The sequence below is a fragment of the Scyliorhinus canicula genome, chromosome 22, assembly GCF_902713615.1.
Source record: "Scyliorhinus canicula chromosome 22, sScyCan1.1, whole genome shotgun sequence".
In the NCBI taxonomy this organism is placed as follows: domain Eukaryota; kingdom Metazoa; phylum Chordata; class Chondrichthyes; order Carcharhiniformes; family Scyliorhinidae; genus Scyliorhinus; species Scyliorhinus canicula.
This window is the reverse complement of record NC_052167.1, coordinates 5,215,302-5,236,151: the sequence shown is the minus strand read 5'-3', so window position 1 is coordinate 5,236,151 and position 20,850 is coordinate 5,215,302. Positions and strand designations below refer to the sequence as shown.

The 20,850-nt window shown below is 47.7% G+C and overlaps 2 long non-coding RNA genes across 2 annotated transcripts in view; both read right to left on the bottom strand.

Moving 5' to 3' along the window:
• Positions 1-20,850, bottom strand: part of LOC119956211 — a 200,437-nt gene that overhangs the window by 95,474 nt on the left and 84,113 nt on the right. The window lies entirely within an intron of this gene.
• Positions 3,627-19,137, bottom strand: LOC119956210. Its single transcript, XR_005458606.1, has 2 exons — positions 18,950-19,137; positions 3,627-4,269 (listed from the first exon to the last, which is right to left on the bottom strand). It is a non-coding gene; the product is annotated as an uncharacterized LOC119956210 (long non-coding RNA).

Here is a 20,850-nt window from a genome sequence, read left to right as displayed (position 1 = left end):
ATGGCATTATTTTCCTTCTCATCAACTGATATTGTTTATTAAGTTAGAACATTGATGGAGGTGACAGGGGGCTGATCCATCGACTAGCAGGGCAGTGAGAGCCCCCCCCCCCCACCCCTCGTGCCTCTTTTCGGGGAGGGCCACCGTATTGTGGGAGATTGTGACGCAGTGGTGATGTCAACTGGACGAGTGACCCAGAGGCTCACGGATTCAAACCTCACCATGGGAAGCTGGTGGAATTTAAATTCAATGTAAAAGCTAGTCTGAGCAATGGCGACCTTGAAACAGTCATCGATTGTCGTTAAAAACGAATCCGTTTCACAAATATCCTCCAGGGAAGGAAATCTGCCGTCCTTACCTGGTCTGACCTACATGTGACTCCAGACCCACCCCAATGTGGCTGACTCTTGACTGCCGCCCTCTGAAATGACTGAGCGAGCCACCCGGCTGTCCACCCTGCACTGGAATGGACTGTGGCGCTTCAGGAAGTCACCAGGCCAACACCATTGTGAAGGATAGCAGATATAAATACAAAGTTATAAGAGAATCCAGCTACAAATAAGGAGGTAAAAGATTAAAATATTGATTCTGATCCGAAGTAGGGATTACAAATTGAAAGCAGAGTTGAAATGAAAAGCAGGATTCATCGGCTGGACGAAAGGAAACAGTTAAAATGTTTACAAGGAATAATTGTGCGCTCCAGCATCCTGCAGCAGAGATTATGGTCTATCCGCTAGCATAAGGCAGTCTGGAGAAAAACAGAAATTGGCCCCCACATCATCTCAGCGAGGGATTGATGAATTGTAAGATTGTGCAGTCAAATGATAGAGACCTTAAGGTTGACCCTCAACAACTTGTTAACAGAATCCTGGAAACTAGGTCTGCACTTCGCAATATCCAGTCAGATTGAAGGATATTGACAAGAAACAAGCGATGTTGTCCAACATGAATGCTCAACATGCTTCCTGCTGGTTTAGCTCTTCTTTTAAAAAATATTTAGAGTACCCAATTATTATTTTTCCAATTAAGGGGCAATTTAGCGTGGCCAATTCACCTAATCTGCACATCTTTGGGTTGTGGGGGTGAAACCCACGCAGACACGGGGAGAATGTGCAACCTCCACACGGACAGTGACCCAGGGCCGGGATTTGAACCCGGGTCCTCAGCGCCGTAGGCAGCAACGCTAACCACTGTGCCACGTGCTGCCCTTGGTTTAGCTCTTCTGAGGTATAAATATTCGAACCATGCAGTAGGATTTTTACTTTCACTGGATTCACTCCAGTGTCTCTCGTGTCATGGTTATGGTTGTTGTAGGGCATTGAGATAGTTTCCCCATTAATTGGGATAGAGGAATCTTTCTAGACTGGTTAGCTTTCTACTCAGGGATTTAATAAATATTACCTTAAATATTGATTGATAACTTAAATATCTTTTTGTAACAGTAATAAAAATCAAGATTATACCTACATATCTTAGAATGGTCAATGCTGTGATTGAATTAGCATCAAAAGTGAATTGCATGTTTAAATCTTTAATTAACTTTTATGCAATTTAGAAAATATATTTGTCCCAGTGCACTCTTCAATGGAGAGGTATGCAGTTAAGGCGCAATGCGCGTACCCCCCTGTGCCCCTTTATAAGCTTCCCATGATGGATGGTAGATCTTTCAGCAAAGGGTTTTTTTGCAACAAGGAAGCATGTTGAGCCTCGAGGGGGAGAGTTGAGGAGCACATGCCAAAAAGGACCAAATAATGAAACGCCCTCACAGTTGCAATTGTTGGTCATGGGGAGACGTTTCAAACAAGACTGAAATATGAGGAGTTCGGGAATTGCTTGGTAGAAGCTGAATGTTCGGCCACTGATGGCCAATCCGATTGCATCTTACAGGACAGAAGGAGGCCATTTGGCCCATTGTGTCCTTACACCAAATAGTCTAACTGTAATGAACTCCAATTGGCTTTATTGGTTGGCCAATTGGAGTATGAGCTCCCTCAATGATAGCTCATTGAGGGGGCCCATATAATCACCTGTGTAGGCTTTGTGAGCCAGTCTTAAGTTGACTGGACTGCTAGCAGCACTGTTTGTAGCTGCTCCTGTAATATCGTTATTGTAAATAAATATTGGTGTGGTGACGGAACTCCTGCCTCCCGTGGATTACTACACTAACCATCCAATGTTGGCTGACACACAATTTGTGCTCAAACAGGTCATTTAGCTCGCATGCTTTGCACCGGTAGTTATACTCCACGCAGTCCACCCTCCCCCCTCCCTCTCCCTTCCCTCTTTTTCTCAGCCTATCAGCACGGTAGTACAGTAGTTAGCACTGTTGCTTCACAGTGCCAGGGCCCCAGGTTTGATTCCCAGCTTGGGACACTGTGCAGAGTCTGCACGTTCTCCCCGTGTCTGTGTGTGTTTCCTCCTGGTGCTCCGGTTTCCCCCCACAAGTCCCGAAAGACGTGTGTGCTCGGTGAATTGAACATTCTGAATTCTCCCTGTGTACCCGAACATGAGGCGGATTGTGGCGACTAGGGGTTTTCACAGTAACTTCATTGCAGTGGAAACTTAAAGTTAATGGAAACCTAATTGCGACACTAATAAAGAATATTATATCCTCACTCCATCACATGTTCACCCAGCTTTCCCTTGAAGGCACCTGCTCTACTCTCCTCAATTAAAAAAAATATATTTTTGTTGGCATTTTCATCTAATCTCCTCAATTACTCCCCCCAGTAACTAGTGCCTCATTTGCACCATTCTCCGAGGTCCAGGGGTTTGTCCTGGATTCTCTCGTGCGTTCTTTTCCGAGTTCGCCATTCAGCCTGTACGTTATAGAAGGATCCCAAATTTCGTCACTGAGCTGGCCTCCTGCCCGGTTTAGGCTGACTCACTCTGTGGCCGATGGGTGACTCCCCTTCTGGCAATGGTTTGCAACCAACATCCCTCCGTGTGACAGGCATGAAATGGCCAGACTCCATCGCCCCTATTGTGTCAGCCCAGTGCACAGCTTTAACTGATGAAAGCTAAACTCTGTGTGGCGCCAATAAAAGTGTTTACTGTGACAGATGTAACAGTGCCAAGTGGTACAACAGTCAGTGACAGTCAAGCTAAGGACTAAGAACAGGCTATTCATTCTCGGAACTGTCCCTATTTAGTCCTGCTTTTAACCGTTTTCCAAAGTGATTTCAACTTTCAACTGTGAGGGATTCAATACTGGCTCGATCTCACAGTCCACTCCAATCACTGCTAAACACACATGGAGTCGGCCTGTTGTAAGTGGAGCTGAGCTATATCAGCTCCTGCCCAGGCCCCGGGAGCGCTGACAGGCTGCTGAGAGGGACAGGAGACATTATTAAATGATTATTCGATGATTTAACCTGATCTTTGCTGAGGTTACAAGCTGTGCTCCCCTCTGAAGTTGTGAGAGAGAAACAATAAACCTTTGATCCAATCACCGGGCTTTCTTGATCTGTCTGTATAGAGTAAGGATGTCTGCAGGCTAAGGGGAGGAGTTGGAAACACAAGTCAATCTTTTAACAAAAATAGAGAAACCCAGGCATGTTACAGGATCTCAGTGAAGTATTGGATGACACGCACAAAGCTTGAGAATTATATCACCCTGTTCGCCATTCAGACTCCATCCTCTGCTTTTATTCCAGACCTTCCAAAGCACTTTCTTCTCTTAAGTTGCTTAATTACAGGCAAAGTATTGATCACAATTCATTTCCAGTGAATCTTTATTGACAGCTCTCCTCGCTAAACCAGCAGGAGCAGTTTATTAATCCCTTTGCCTTGCAGAGTACTCAGCGCGTAATTCTGGCAAACTCCATCATTCCATTAATCTGTTATTGCAGCAAGAATTGGAAGGGAAAATGGGTTCTTGACAATAGTTCATAGAGAAATCAGGAAAACACATTGAGCAAAGCTGATGGGATTAGATTCACTTGGCCCTGTATTTATTTGTGGCCACAAAGATGCAGATGCTGTTGACTCGTTGAGAAAGCACCGCTGGCCCCAACCATGCTGGAACAAGGTCACGCACCGCGTGCATCATTATGTCGACTTTGCCCTGCACCTTTTAGCTTGAGAACGCCTGCAGTGTAACTTGCTGGGGGTGTGAGCTGATGACGGGGCTGTGGTGGCGACAAGGCATCCGGGCTTCAGCGAATGGTGGGACCTCCATGACCACTCCCGTTCAAGGATGGGCAATGGAACAAAGAAACCAATGGGGAAGAATCAGTGAGAATTCACATCAAATTAGGTCCAAAAAATCTGTAAAGAAGAGGAAACAATGATAGGGCTACGAGAAAGAGAAAACAGAAGAAAAGGAAAAAACAAGATTTGCTTAGAAAGCCTCTAAACAGAAATGACAACATGCTGGAATGAGACGGAGCAATCTAAATTGTGACTGTACTGGACCACAGAGGCTGAATGACATTGCACCAACAGCTGTTGCATTATTAAAAGCAGACAGACCCACTTAAATATCAGTCCTAAATCGATGCATAGATTAGCAACAGTGTGTGCTCATATCCAAACTCCAAAACCGAGGACTTGGCTCCTCCCTCTGCGACTGGATCCGCGACTTCCTGACCCATAGACCACAGTCAGTCAGCATAAACAGCAACACCTCCTCCATGATAGTCCTCATTACCGGGGCCCCGCAAGGCTATGTACTTAGTCCCCTACTATACTCCCTATACACACACGATGCATGGCAAAATTTGGCTCCAACCCATCTACAAGTTTGCTGATGACATGACCGGAGTGGGTCGGATCTCGAACGATGAGTCAGAGTGCAGGAGGAAGATGTATATTTATGTACGTCCTGTGTTTTTTCACGTATGGAATGATCTGCCTGGACTGTACGCAGAACAATACTTTTCACTGTGCTTCAGTACACGTGACAGTAAATCTAATCTAATCAAATCTAATCTTTATTACATTGTTATTTCCCCGGCAAGATTTGACCTACTTTACCTGGACGGTGCTGCTATTTCCGAAACCAACCATGATATGATGAACATCGTTTCTACAGTTTCACACCTTTGGATTTAAAAAGGTACAAGACATCCCTGGGTGGTCAACTTGCCAAGAAACATTAATTGGTGGTCTTAATAAATACCGAGAGCTGACTAGTCCAATACATGTGGTTTGGATATAGTTGAAGCTCGCAGGCTGGTGTGTGAACAATAGCACGCTTGATCTGCTTCTTTAACAACGTTGTATTTTCCGTTCGCAGCAACAGTAAAGTTGTTTCCTATACATTCCTATGTACTCCTATACATTCCTCCTATAAATTTCTATACATTCCCTTCGCTTCACCGGTGGCTGGAATGCCTTCAGCCATCTCGTCCTCACACTCTGGGAATCTGAGTATTGCTGAAAGGAGGGACATACTGTCAAAGTTTTCCATATTGGACTTATCAGTACAGATTCAAGAACACCAACTTTCAGAAATACCTGAAAAAGGTGCCGATTGGATTGGGCGCGATTCAGCGACCGTGTTGGACCCGGATCTGCACCAAATTGGGCTCTGCACCAGGTGCTGGCCGATCGTGAGTCACCCGACTCGACCGCCCGGCGCAATCTGGGTCTCGCCCTCACTAGGCAAGATCCAGATCTGCATATTTAAATGAGCCTGCATGTGGATTTACCGGGATTCACCCGGTACCTGAGACTCAACGGCCACGCCTGCAAGATGTCACCAGGGTGCCATTTAGTACTCATCCACACAAACGTGGACCAGGTGTTATGGCACTGCGGGAGGGTCTGGCAGGGCATGAGAGACCCCCAGGTGGTCAGAGAAAGGGGGTACCCTGGCATACCCCGGCACCTGAACATCTGGCACCCCGACAGTGCCACGTGGGCACATCGGCAGCCCCACTCTGGCACCAATAGGGTTCCCAGGTGATGCTACAGGATGCTGTGGGCATGGTCAGGGTACCAAGATGACAATGCAAGGGTGCCGGATTGGCACTGCCAGGGGTCAGGCCCGTGGTGGCCTTTCCAATTGGCGCGGGGGGGGGGGGGGGGGAAGGAGGGAGAGGGGTGAAGGGATTTCCTCGGGGTTTCCACAAGGTTGAGAGCTGAAGGAGGAGATTCAGAAAACCTGGGGTGGGGGGGGGGGGGGGGGGGGGGCAGAAAGAGGGGAAAGTTCGGGGCTGCCGATCAAAATGGTGGCCCGATCTGCAAACAGCTGTTCCTTCTGGTGAAATCACCTCGCCAGCAAGTCTGGCCCCAACGGGGTGAACGCCCCCCTGTGGCCATAAAAAAGGCAAAATATCAATGAATAGCGGGGTTATTCTTGGTGTTGCAACCAAACGTTTCACTTTTAATCCCGCAGAATTGCGCCCAGGCTCCCTGGTGCCTTCACCATGGCATCGCCGCAACCAATCAGAATTGGCTTGCTAACCAATCAGAATTCTTTCCTCACGCAGGATAAATTGTTGTTCCTTTTGAAATTTGGTGATCCTGCATTTGCTCTGATGAGTGCAAGATAGAAAACTTCAGGAGCTTGTCTCCTTTTCTAAACAATTTTCTGGAATCCCCTTCTACGTTCTTCTGCCTTTCCGCTTGCCATTCTCACTTCCAGACACTCCCATTATATTGAACAGGTTTCTGCCCACCATTTCTATCATCTTATATCGTCTCAATGTCCCTTTTGTTGATGACATCTGCGAATGTATTTTAATGTTAAAGGATGGTAGTTGTTCTTATTGAGTCTTGCGAGACAAATCAATACACTTTCAAAAATGATTAATGAGGACGTCTCCAAAAATCCAGGAGCACACATTCAGGAAAAGTTATCACAAAGTTAGAAAAACCAACAAGAAATTATGGCCTTTCTTTTCCTTTTTCAAAGGCATGTTTCGCCATTTTGACGTGCACGACATGCAATACTAGTCAACATTGGCAGCCACGTTGTGCACAGCAAGGCCTCACAAACAGCAATAATGATCAGACAACCTCATTTTGTGATGTATGTTGGGGATAAATATTGGCCAGGCCACCGGGCATCTCCCCCACGCTTCTTCAAAGCAACATCTGGAATTTTTAAGTCCAGCTGAGGGGGCAGATTCAGTTTAACATCTCGTGCATAAAATGATGGGGGTGATTTAATGGGCAAAAAGAACAGTCCTGTTTTGGGCGTGTACGCAATCTCACGGGTCTCCGCGGTTTACTGGCCTCGATTGGGTATGTCCTGGCGAGGCTGCACTTACCTAATTTTCTGCACTGATGAACCACCTCCCTCCCCCTCCCCCCCCCCACACGCCTCCACCGAGGCCTTCAGAACCCCCCCCATGTCCCAAATTGCCTCATAGGGGATCTCCGAGCCCGCTCTCACCCCACCTCTTAAAGGTAGGGCACACCCGGGCCCAATCCCCAGCGCGGGTAACGTGGAACCCGGGCACCTTGGCACTGCCGGCCTGGCACCTTGGCAGTGCCCTTATCAGCCTGGCAGTGCCACCCAACGCCCAGGTGGGTGTTCCAAGGTGCCAGGCTGGGAGTGCCAAGGTGCCTGTTGCCAGCAGGAATGCCAGGGCGCCAAACTGCACAGAGCCTGACCATCCGGGGGGTCTCCAAAGGCCTGAGAGACACCCCGGTTACGCCTGGTCCACGTTTGTGTGGCGCAGTCAACACTTTTTTGAAGTTGCAAGAAAGTTAAATGTATCGATTTTCTAATACAGGAATTTCAATTAGTGAGCGAGATAGGAGAGCTGGATTTTGCTTCAGGCTTGTCGGGGCTCAGTTGTTTCTGCATCACACCTTTATAATCAATAACGTCTCTCAGGAATTATTTTTTTCAACACTGGCAGCAGCTAGAAGATAGCTAGGAGCAACACAGCTTGCTCAAAGGCTAGCGAAGCTGGCATGGGCAGACCTGCAGCTGGGACGTGCCAGATGAAAATGCTGCTGCCTTTGGCACCAATGTAAATGTGATCATAATGTGATGAACAAAGACTTCTGTGCAGTTAAAGCCCATTTCTGTGGGGCTCAGAATGAATCATTTTCTATCTGTGCGACTGTTTAGCCCTCGGAGACTCATGGGGACGACCTTGAGCCCTTGTGTACGAGGACCATAAACGCCAGTCCAGGGAGGAGCCAAGTGCAGGGTAGTCCTGACTGGGACTGGGACTGTTATTTGTAAACACGTTCTTCCCGGAAATAAACTTATTTTTGACTTCAAAACCGCAGGGATAGGAAACCACAGTTCAGCCAGCAAACCCGCCGCCCTGCCCGAGGGTGATGCCAACCAGGCCTAGGACCCTCCACTTAGAAGAACCCAATGATGAGCAGGGTGTGCAATTGCACTGCGTTGCCGTGCCACAAGTTGCCTCCATCAGGATTGCTGCCCAGGTAAACGGCCACCGGTTAGAGATGGAATTGGACACGGAGGCCGGGGTTTCAGTAAGAGGCAGACAGACCTTTGAGAGGATCATGACTAGGGTAGGGTTTGGGGACACCGAGGGAAGGAGAGTGATCTGTGTGGGCAAACCTCTAGCCATAGCGGGCACAGCAATCATCCCGGTTACTTATGGGCAGCAGTCCGTTCGGCTGCCGTTAGTTACAGTGCCGATCCCGGATTGAGTCACCAGGACTGTGACTGGCTGAAACGCAGAGACAAAGCGAAATGCAGGCGGATGTGGACCAGGAGTTTCAAACTTGTGGACGTGGTGTACGTCCAAATCTTTGGGGACGGTGCCCGTTGGATTTCAGGGACAATGGTTACACCAGACCGGACCGGTTTCGTACCAGGTGAAGTTGCGGGAGCAGATGGTGCGGAAGCACCCTGACCATCTGAGGAGCAGGGGGCTGGCGTTGGGACAGTCCCCATCGGAAAAACCGTCTTCCAGCCCCAACACCCTGGCAGATGGGGCCCGTGGCGACGGATTCCGACTCTGAGATGGAAACCCAGGCATCAGAGGATTCCGATGGTGACTGTGACAGAGAACAAGTATCAGCGGTACCTCCCAGATGGTCATCACGGAAATGATGTTCTCCGGCATGCTATACACACCCAACCCGGACCCACAGCCACTGGAAGTGGAACTGCGGGTAAAGAGGAGTAGGCATCCTGCTCTCCCTTCTTAAAAGTGACTTAGGGACTGGGGAGGGGGGGGGATATTATTTTTTAAATAACTTGAGAGTACCCAATTAATTTTTTTCCAATTAAGGGGCAATTGTAGCGTAGCCAATGCACCTACCTTGCACATCATTGGGTTGTGGGGGTGAGACCCTTGCAGACTCGAGGAGAATGTGCAAATTCCACACGGACAGTGAACCGGGGCCGGGATTGGACCCAGATCCGTGAGGCAGCAGTGCTAACCACTGCACCACCGTGCCTTCCCGTGAGGGGGGGGGGATGTTATAACCACCACGAGAGCCACGGGAATGACCCGATTAAGCCCTCAGTTTGCCGCGAGGAGTACGAGCTCCCCCTGCGGAGGGGCGGAGGTCCATCAATGTGCTCGTTAATTCAGTACCATAAAAGCCGGCTCAGTTGGAGCCGAGCGGCAAGGTAGCTCTGACTGGGGCTGGGACTGTTACTTGTAAAGACGTTCTTCCAGGAAATAAACCTTTTCTTGACTCACCTTTCCAGACTCTTCCACGACTACTCAAGTTACCCTGGCTTCGCACTTTCCTTTTCCCTCCTTGTTTCGCTGCTTGTCTATCTTTTTTCTTTGCTTCTCTCTCTTTCTCTTTTGTTCCCCCCCCCCCACTTTCGCGTTTCTGGTTCTCCGATAATGTGAAGCCTGGGTGGGTGGAGGATGGCTGACCACTGTTTCCCCAGCGATTTAGATTGACTTTCACAGGATTCACAAGATGTTAGCACCTAGTTGCAGTGAGCAAGTAAGAATGGAAATGGAATATTGACCTTTACTGGGAGGCAATTGGACTGTTGAAAAATTATTTCATGGAATGTGGGTGATGCTGGCTGGGCCAACATTTTTGTTGCCCATCTCTAATTGCCCTTTGAGAAGGTGGTGGTGAGCCCCCTCGGTGCCCCCCCCCCTCCTCCCTGTGGCCTCAGGACTCCCCACTTCAACCAAGTTGGTTGAACTTCCAGAAGTTGGCATTGGTCGCAAAGGGGCGGCAAACATACCGGGGCCCCGCAAGGCTACATACTTAGCCCCCTACTCTACACCCTGTACACACACAACTACGTGGCAAAATTTGGTTCCAACTCCATCTACAGGTTTGCTGACGATACGACCATAGTGGGTCGGATCACGAATAACGACGAGTCAGAATACAGGAGGGAGATTGAGAACCTAGTGGAGTGCAGCAGCGACAACAATCTCTCAATGCCAGCAAAACTAAAGAGCTGGCATTGACTTCAGGAAGCAAAGTATCGTACACACCCCCGTCAGCATCAACGGGGCCGAGGTGGAGATGGTTAGCAGTTTCAAATTCCTAGGGGTGTACATCTCCAAAAATATGTCCTGGTCCATCCACTTCGACCCTACCACCAAGAAAGCACAACAGCGCCTATACTTCCTCAGGAAACTAAGTAAATTCGGCATGTCCACATTAACCCTTACCAACTTTTACAGATGCACCATAGAAAGCATCCTATCGGGCTCCGTCAAAGCCTGGTATGGCAACTGCTCAGGCCAAGAAACTTCAGAGAGTCATGAACGCCGCCCAGTCCATCACATTAACCCGCCTCCCATCCATTGACTCCATCTACACCTCCCGCTGCCTGGGGAAAGCGGGCAGCATAATCAAAGACCCCTCCCACCCGGCTTACTCACTCTTCCAACTTCTTCCATCGGGCAGGCGATACAGAAGCCTGAGAACATGCACGAACAGACTCAAAAACAGCTTCTTTCCCCCCTTTCACTAGACTCCTAAATGACCATCTTATGGACTGACGTCATTAACACTACACCCTGTATGCTTCAACCGTTGCCGGTGCTTATGTAGTTAAATTGTATATCTTGTGTTGCCCTATTACGTATTTTCTTTTATTCCCTTTTCTTCCCATGTACTTATTGATCTGTTGAGCTGCTCCCAGAAAAATACTTTTTGTTAAAAATAATTTTTATTAAAATTTTTCAACAACAAATTTTCTCCCAACAGTTAAAGTAAACATGGTGTAAAACTAAACAGAAACAGAAACAGAAATCCCCCCCCAATACAAAATAATAAATTAATAACTAATAACAATGCAAGAAAAAAAAAATAGCAAACACACCGTCGCAAAAACAAACCCCCTTAACAAATCCCGACCCCCCGGGTTGCTGCTGAGTCTGACCACCCTCTACCTCTCCGCCAGGAAATCGAGAAAAGGCTGCCACCGCCGGAAGAACCCTTGTACCGGCCCCCTCAGGGCAAACTTAATCTTGTCCAGCCTGATGTACTCGGCCTGAAAAATACTTTTCATTGTACCTTGGTACACATTTTTTAAAAATTTTTTTTTATATAAATTTAGATTACCCAATTATTTTTTCCACTTAAGGGGCAATTTAGCGTGTCCAATCCGCCTACTCTGCACATTTTTGGGTTGTGGGGGCGAAACCCATGCAGACACGGGGAGAATGTGCAAACTCCACACGGACAGTGACCCAGAGCCGGGATCGAACCTGGGACCTCAGCGCCGTGAGGCGGTTGTGCTAACCACTAGGCCACCGTGCTGCCCTTTACCTTGGTACACATGACAATAAACAAATCCAATCCAATCCAATCCAAACTCTTTCATTACTATAACGTCAGCTTTTACCAGATGTTCCCTTACTTCCATGAAAGCAATGTTCTCGTTAGCTTAAGACAGCAGTTTAGAGACATCCCCTAGATCAGTGCCAGATAATAATCCAGGCTGATGCTGGAATTGAGCAGTGAAGGACTGCTTTTTCTGGTTAGGATACATTCATAAGGTTCTTCATTCAGTCTTGGGTCGCAATTAACTGTGAAACAAGTTCAAATACAAACTTTAATCTCTGATTTCATATTTATGAGTTCTGGAGTGTGCCTATGAATATCATCAGATCCTGAAGGCTGCAAACCTTATTATTACAGAACAAACACTTCCCTTGTTCTGGCAGAAACTCTACCATCATTAATGCAGATATTGAGCTCCTAATTCAATCAATTAAGGAACTGATTGCTCCACCTGCATTGGTTAGGTGGCCTGACAACTTGATTTGACAATTTGTCCAAAGAACGATCTTTGGATGTGTTCAGTCTGAGGATTCCAGTTGCTGTTTGTTCTATTGGGAAGAGATGTAGAGTGTTTTGCGAGGCTCAAACCTTTGGTGCATGAAGAATGTGTAATATGCCAGTAATTTGCTTAACAAAAGCCTTGTTAAGGAGAGGTGCAGATGGCATGATTCCCTTTTCCAAAGCCACAGCACGCCGACATTACATTTCAGGTTTGAAATTGCTAATCCTCGAAATAATTGGAAGGCAGGAGTCTTAAAGGTGTAATTCCTACAAGGAATCGAGATTATTGGGTGGCACGGTAGCACAGTGGTTAGCATGGTTGCTTCACAGCGCCAGGGTCCCAGGTTCGATTCCTGGCTTGGGTCACTGTCTGTGCAGAGTCTGCACGTTCTCCCCGTGTCTGCGTAGGTTTCCTCCGGGTGGTCCGATTTCCCCCCATAAGTCCCAAAAGACGTGCTGTTAGGTAAATTGGACATTCTGAATTCTCCCTCAGTGTACCCAAACAGGTGCGACTAGAGTGTGGCGACTTGAGGATTTTCACAGGAACTTCATTGCAGTGTTAATGTAAGCCTGCTTGTGACAATAAAGATTATTATTAATATGGTGGCCAGTCAGAGTCTTAACACAGAAAAATTTAGCGGAGGCTTGAAGGTACAGTTTTTGTATTGAGCGCAGTGACTAGGGGCAAGGAAGGGGTGAAAGACCATCAGTAACGTGCAGATCCGAACGGTGGGGAAGAATATTGGATGAACCTAGTCGTTTGCACACAGGAGCAGCATTTACAATGTAATGCAAGTTCCAAGTTTCTAGACGTTCCATGGGCTGGATGCTCCGGTCGCCGATGGCGAAGAATCCAAATTCCCGACAGAATCAGGGGTGGCGTGTTTCCGCGATACTCCGCCCCCTCCAAAGCGGCGTACGCTGTACCACATATCCACGGCCTCAGGCCATTGGCTGAGGCCCCCCCCCCTCCCCCCCCCCCCCCCCCCCCCCCCCCCCCCCCCCCCCACCAATGCTCCGTCCCGACCGGCCGAGTTCCCGACGGTGTGGGACATGTGTGGTCTCACCGGTCGGGAACTCAGCGTAGCGTCTGCGAACTCGGTCCAGCACCGCCACAGTCGGAGAAGGGCCTATCCATGGGCAGGGGTGGACTTATTCTGGGCTGGGGGCACTGTGGTGCGGCAGCCCAGGGTGCACGAGCTGGTTGAGGGGTGGGAGGGGGGACTATTTTGCGGACCGGGTCAGTGAGCTGCTGCCGCCATGTTGCACAGCGCGGCCGTCGCAGGCCGCCACCGTGCGCATGCGCGCCCACGGGCCCAGCAATTCCCCAGGCCATATCAGCAGCTCGAGCCGGGTGCTGTACGCTGCCACCCTGCTAACCCCCAGCAAAACAGGGAATCGGTGGCTGTTTTGCACCAGCTTTCCTAGCGTAAAACGCAACTGTTCCCACGCCGGCGTGGGTCATAGTCTCCAAATCGCAGAATCCAGCCCCATAACTTTTTGAGTATTGGCAGCCAATTACAAGTCTAGCCAGTCTGGACCAGTCAGTTCAGGAATCTAGGCGGAGGACCTGGTAAGCAATGAGCGAAAGGCTTTCTCTGTGATTGCTTTGTTCGCTGACTGAGTCTCTTCCTTCATTTCTAATTTGATAGTTAAGGGGTCCTTTTAACTAAATTTAATCTGTATTTGTCAGTCTAGGCGACAGTTTAAACAATCCGAGCTACATCTGTCCAGGAGTGAAATTCGGAATTACGTCTCCACACACAGGTCAGGAGAAGTTTGGAACTCACTTTTGCAAATGGCAACGGTGCCAAGTTAAACTTTGCCCGTGAACATTGATCCACATTGATTATAACAATTTATTGAGGTTTACTCACAGATCAGCTGTACCCTCATTAAATGTTTTTGATTGTGTTTTTGAACATAGTATATTTACACTTATGTACAGAGATTTAAAAAAATATATATATATATCGAAGAGAGAAAAAAAACTGGTAGGATATTGTGCACTAGCTTAAAAACAGCAACTCTGTACAGTTGCAATATTATGTTTAACAATAAGTAAGCACCTGTTTGCGGGATGGGGGGAAACTGAGGAGGTACATATACCTTTGGGTGCCAGAGAAACAGTAATCTCATTAAATGATGGAATAATCTCGAGGGGATAAATATCCTCCCCCTCTTCCTATCTTTTTAAAAATAAATTCAGAGTACCCAATTCATTTATTTCCAATTAAGGGGCAATTTATCGTGGCAGGTCCACCCACCCTGCACATCTTTGGGTTGTGGGGGCAAAACCTATGCAGACACGGGGAGAATGTGCAAACTCCACACGGATAGTGGCCCAGAGCCAGGATCGAACCTGGGAACTCGGCGCCGTGAGGCAGCAGTGCTAACCACTGTACCACTGTGCTGCCCTCCCTCTTCCTATCTCGAGTGTAATTTTTTTTTTAGAACATAGTGCAGAAGGAGGCCATTCGGCCCATTGAGTCTGCACCGACCCACTTATGTCCTCACTTCTACCCTATCCCCGTAACCCAATAACCCCTCCTAACCTTTTTTGGTCTCCAAGGGCAATTTATCATGGCCAATCCACCTAACCTGCACGCCTTTGGACTGTGGGAGGAAACCGGAGCACCCGGAGGAAACCCACGCACACACGGGGAGGACGTGCAGACTCCGCACAGACAGTGACTCAGAGGGGAATCGAGCCTGGGACTCTGGCGCTGTGAAGCTACAGTGCTAATCACTGTGCTACCGTGCTGCCCAAAGTAATGTTACAATGGGCGTCATTTAGCCGCCTCGCTGCATCTATCTCAGTGTCAGGACAAGGCTGTTGAATTTCGTGAAAGAGATCTCTCGTGAGATTTGCGACACTCAAAACGCCTCGAGGGATTTAACATAATCTCCTGCGACGTCACAATCTGGATCTCACCCTCACTGGGCATGATCCAGATCTGTGTGTTTAAATGAGCCATCAGGTTAATTTAAATATATGTTCACGGGATTCTCCCAGTGACCTATCAGCCTGGGAGACCAGTCAGAATGGCACCTGTGGGATCTCCCAGGCAATTAGGGGTCCCCGGGTGGTAGGGGATAGGGAAGAGGTGGCACCTTGGCACTCCCTCTGGCACCTGGGCACTGACATTCTGGCACTGCCACAGTGTCAGGGTGGCAATATCAGACGAGCAGGGGGCACTGCCAGGGTGCTGGGCTGGCAGTGCCAAGGTGCCTGGGGACCAGGTTGACATTGCCCGTGATCGAACCCGGGGGCGCGGGGAGGGGGCCTTACTAGGTGGAAGCGGGTGGGGGAATTCAACACTCCAGCCTTTCAAGAAGGGGATCTACGTTATCACAGGGGGTAAGAAGCGTGGATCAATAAAGGTATTAAATCCCTTCCCAAGATACTTACCAGCAGCCCCTGATAACATGCAGTAAATGCAGTGTGAGATAAGCCCACAGTGGGCCAATGAAGGACATGGGCTAATTAACCTTACTCCAATTTCATTGCATTTAAATAATCGCATAAGTAAATGAGAAATTTAGTTTTATCAAACATTGCACACCAGGGAAGATTGAAATATTCTCTTAGGCTCTTTACAGTAGGCTTCAGCTTTCCAACAGATTAATATTTTATTAAAATTTAATTTCCAAGATGGTTTTAGAAGACATTTTGAGGATAATATTGGATTTGGAGTCAAATGGAAATGATAGCCCCCTCCATCAACTCTCAGCAGTTTTTGTATTGTTGAACACAGATTTCGGTGAGTTGCCCCTCACTTCATTCACGAAGTGGGTAGCAGCAGCTATTCCCGTTTTGCCCGCTGATTGACTGGTGGCTAAGAGGGTGAGGTTCATCCCCGAGATGTTTCCTGGCCAATGGAAAACGTTCTGATTTTTAGACCCGCGCGCTGTGGATATTCCTGTATCGCCAGTGCTCCTCGACTTGGATGCCATGTGTGCACCCGGTCCCTGAACTTATTCCACGTTTCTGAAACTCTTTGTTTGAGCTGCTGCACAGAATAATCAGGGCAAGGAATGTATTTCGCAGCCCGTCGGTGATATGATGGTTCATGTCTTGAGCGACTCCGCTGGGAATCTTTCGGAGCCGAAGCCAAAGATTTGCTTATCAGCTCGACACATTGAGCAGTGTGTGCTGGAGTCCTTGACATTTCCCAGGGCCCAGTCAGTTGTAACTTCTGATCACCATGCAATGCCTTTTGAACAATTATAATGTGTGTCAGAATAGTGGTCCAGTGGAGCTTTTAGTCTGACACACAGAGTGACAGAATGCAATTAATGCGAATGTTTCTAATTTAATGCAAGCTATTTGGGCGCCTGGATTGAATGTAACCACTATAATTGCTTTAAAAATGTGTACATGAATTTCATCAGGTCTAACAACTGATACACACGGACCAACTTGTCTGCAGGCGATAGCTTTACGCAGTCATAACCTGATGTGTTCAACACCATATGATGGCTCATGAGTTCTGATATCCTGAGCGTTTGGTACCCCTGGAAGGTCCCCAAAGGTGCACTGGGAACCCCCTCCTCTCCCCAGATTTCCACACTTGCCCGCTTGGGAAGTTCAAATTTCCATTGCACAATTTCGAGAACCATCCAAAATTCAGACTTAAATTGCAAACTGCAGTGGCTTCGACTGACTTGAAGCAATTGTCATCTGGGAAAACGTTGAAGAATTAAAACCACTTATGATTCTTGGGTGACTATAATAGTGACCCCCCCCCCCCCCCCCCCCCCCCCCTCCATCCTGCCCACTTGCCTGGTACACTTAGTCTCTCAAAGTGGCTTGAAATTTGAATTTGCCTGTTTCCGGCAGTTTGTGCCAATAAAAAGGGCTCTCGGCACAGGGTCTCAGAAGCCCACCTTTCTCAGTCAGCTTGGGTCAGAACGTTGAGGGGGGTGAAGGTGGGGCTGCAATGCAGGGTAAGTAACTGGGACTGGAGTGACAAACCGACTGTGCTGGAAGTTATGGCCCAGATACACTGTATTGTGAACACATTACATACTTATATGTGAACTTCACCAATCGGAATCCCTGTCCTGTGATGTTTTTGCAAAGTTAACATTGAAGAGTGTACAAAGAGGTGAAAGGGGAGGACGGTTTTGATGGCAATTCTTCACTGCGACGTTTTATCCTCTCGTTTCTTTGCCTCCACCAGCTTAAGAAGAGATTTGTTTCCCTTTGCTCGTTTTTGGATGTTCCCTCTCTCTGAGGAGGCTGGGGGGTGGGGAGGGAGGGAGGGGGGGGGGGGGGGGGGGGCGGTTCTGTTGTGGTTGGTGCTGAGACTGCTGGTATGGGGATTATGTGGAGGCCTTCCTGTGAACCCTGGTCTTGGATGTCGATTGAAACTGCCGGCAACATTCGCCATTGACCGAGCCGTTTTGTGTCTGTAATGCAGAAATCCTCCAGGATCCCCTCCTAAAGGTAGTGATCATCCTCTTGCTCAAATGTGAATTCAGGCGGTGAGCGGTCAGAGTTTATTGGCATCACCAAGCCCACGGCTGTATTTGCCCAATGATTGTGTGTCAGTTCTCACAAAACAGCCAGCAAGGTGAAATGAAACATTAATGGAAGCTGCAGCAGAACTTAGCACCCAAAATATACACCTGCATTTTGGAATAAATTGGAGTGTTATTGGCAGAAATTATTAAGCCCAGCCTTCAGTGCTTTGAAGTCTCACTTCCTACTGCAAATAACTAAAAGGACAGAGGTTCTCTTCAGCATGTCAGGCAGCCTGGACAATCAACAAAGCCAATCGGGTATTGAAATACAGAAGCAACACAACTGAATTCCCTCTTGAGGGAGTCACAATAAAACTTCACAGCCTTCTGGTCAGATCCTGCCTCAAGCAAGTATTTTGCCCAGTTTGTGCTGTAATAAAAGAGACTTTGAAAAGCTGAAGGCATTGTGAAGAAGACCCCAGAGAGTGGGAGAGCAATTCCTAGTGCCAGGAACTGGAGGTATGCAGAAGCACCAAAGTTTGCTTCCTGGAAAAGAAGGGCCATTGGAGGTGACTCTGGAGGTTTGATCAGAAGGGAAGAGGTGTGGATAGGGTTAATGTGGAAAGTTAAAACCATGTGAGCATGGCGAGGGGGACACATGACAAACTAACAAAATGTAACTACAGAATTGATATCAGAAGGTGTTTCTTCATGGAGGGAGTCGTAATGTTTTTCCATGGTAGGCCCCTAATTTTTCAAAATGCAACTTTTTAACTTCTTAGCTGACTGAAAATTTAGCAATTCGAAATGAGACAAGCTACTTAAAAATGCTACTTAAAAATGTCAAGGTGAAAAACAAACAAATCACTCCCAGGAGAGTGTGGAGAGAGAGACTTTTCCCATATTTCAGAGACCCATCAAAACTCATCACTGGCTAAGAAAGAGGCGTTAAAAATGTAAAGTATTGTATATTGAAACAATGGCTATCACAGACAGATCCACAAAACCTGCTCGGAGTTGCACAATGGCTGAAGTATTTCCGGCCACTCCAGAGAGAAGTTACAGGAAATATTTCAGCAGCACAGACAGGTTGATAGTGCTGTTCTTTCTCCCTCTCTCTTTTGGAAGAGAGAATTGCCTGGTTTAGAAGCAAACTTTACTAGAAATCTACCGGTGAACCGAGATCACGTACACTTTTCACATTTGTCCGCAACCATAATACAACCTGGCTGCAACATGTAAAAATCTCCGAGCAATGGGGCAGCAGCTCCTGTGACCTTGGGCTGCCTGCCGAAAAATGGAAACGGCGACTCACCTCCTCTGCTTCCCTTCAGCAGCCATTGCGCCAGCTTCACGTTTTTAAAAAAAAGGAGGTACACAACGGCGCCCGCGTGCTTTCTCGCTGGGGATCCAGTTAATTCCCGGGAGGCCACCGCATTCAACTTCACTCTCTCTAATGAGATGGAAATTAATGCGAATGAAGGTTAGTGATATGCACGTCATACTTGGACGTGATCCAGGACTCGCCATTGGAAACGGGTCGGTTAGATAGCAAACTGATTCACGCCTGGCATGAATCTAGATGTTGGCCTTTTCCGTTATTTAACCTGCACGTCCAGATCCATGCCGGGCACAATGCAGTGGTTAAATCACGCTGCATATGTTCTTTTTTAAATTAAATTCCCTTCCTGCTGATACCCGTGTGTGCGAGATGTCACTTTTTCAACATTATTTTGGTTTAGTGGTTAATAAATTTGCTCTTTCTTTCCTGAAGAAGCCTTTGTTTGAGTGACTCCTTGTTATGCACAGATGAAATGGTTAAATACGTTTTGATTGGGAAAAGGCGTGTTCTACTTCACCCTCTGTTGTCATAGGGGTCAAAACAGTTTGGAGTGGACAATGGCGAAAAGAGAAAGGCCTGCGTTTAAATGGTTGGAGTTTAGAAAGCAGATTTGGTTTTATTCGTTAGTGGGATGTGGGTGTCGCTGGACGGGCCAGCATTTACTGTCTATGCCCAAGGGCATTGAAGAGTCAACCACATTGCTGTGGGTGTGGGGTCACATGTCGGCTAGGACGGCAGATTTCCGTCCCTAAAGGGCATTTTTAAAACAAAACACTTAAGTCACTAGTAATTATAGTTTGATTAATCTTTCATGGGTTTTCTACCCCTGAACATGAAATGTCAGACTTTGTGATGTATCGAGGTTTAAAATCATCACAGAGGCCTAGTTCTCTGTGTCGCAGCTTGATGTGACTGGCATCAACCTCAACCGGTTACTTTTAGAAGTGTGGCGTCTTTTGCAATGTAGCAGCTAATGGGTGCACAGCACGATCCCACAGACAGCCACATGCTAATGGCCGGGCAACTTGTTTGATGTTGGATGCTGAAACCTGTGCAAATTGCTTGCATCATTTCGAGCTAATGACAACCCCAGGGACATAAACTCAGGAACTTCTGTCTGAGATTTTCACTGTTTCAGGAGGAACATTGGAATGAACCTTTTGGGGTTTTTAAATTACTCATACACCCCTAACAAGTAGCAGCAACTTTTTCAGAAGAGAAAAACCCTGCTCCCGAATCGTAGAATTTACAGTGCAGATGGAAGCCATTTGGTCCATCGAGTCGGCACCGGCCCTTGGAAAGAGCCCCCTACGTAAGCCCACGCCTCCGCCCTCTTTCCGTAACCCCAACCTGTTTGGACGCGAAGGGCAATTTAGCCGTGGCCAATCCACCTAATCTTCACATCTTTGGACTGTGGGAGGAAACCGGAGCACCCGGAGGAAACCCACGCAGACACGGGGGGGATATGTGCAAACTCCGCACATTCAACCAAGCCGGGAATCGAACCCGGGGCTCTGGAGCTGTGAAGCAACAGTGCTAACCACTGTGCTACTGTGCCCACCCCAAAATACAATGCTTGTTGTGTCCTAAGTGTGTAAACACCATTGGCTGTATCTCCTTTCATCTTTCACAGCCTGGTATGGAGTGAACAATGAACAGGTCAAGGAAACCATGAACACCGATACATTCAACATTTCTACAGAGTCTCTCTCAATCTCAGGACGTCCCCAAACACTTTACCATCAATGAAGTACCCTTGAGGTGTGGTCCCTGCTGAAATGTAGGAAACATAGAAGTCAATTTGTCCACAGCAAGACCCTACATGTTGGAATGACCAAATCATCTGTTTTTGTGATGTGTGCTGAGGAATAAAT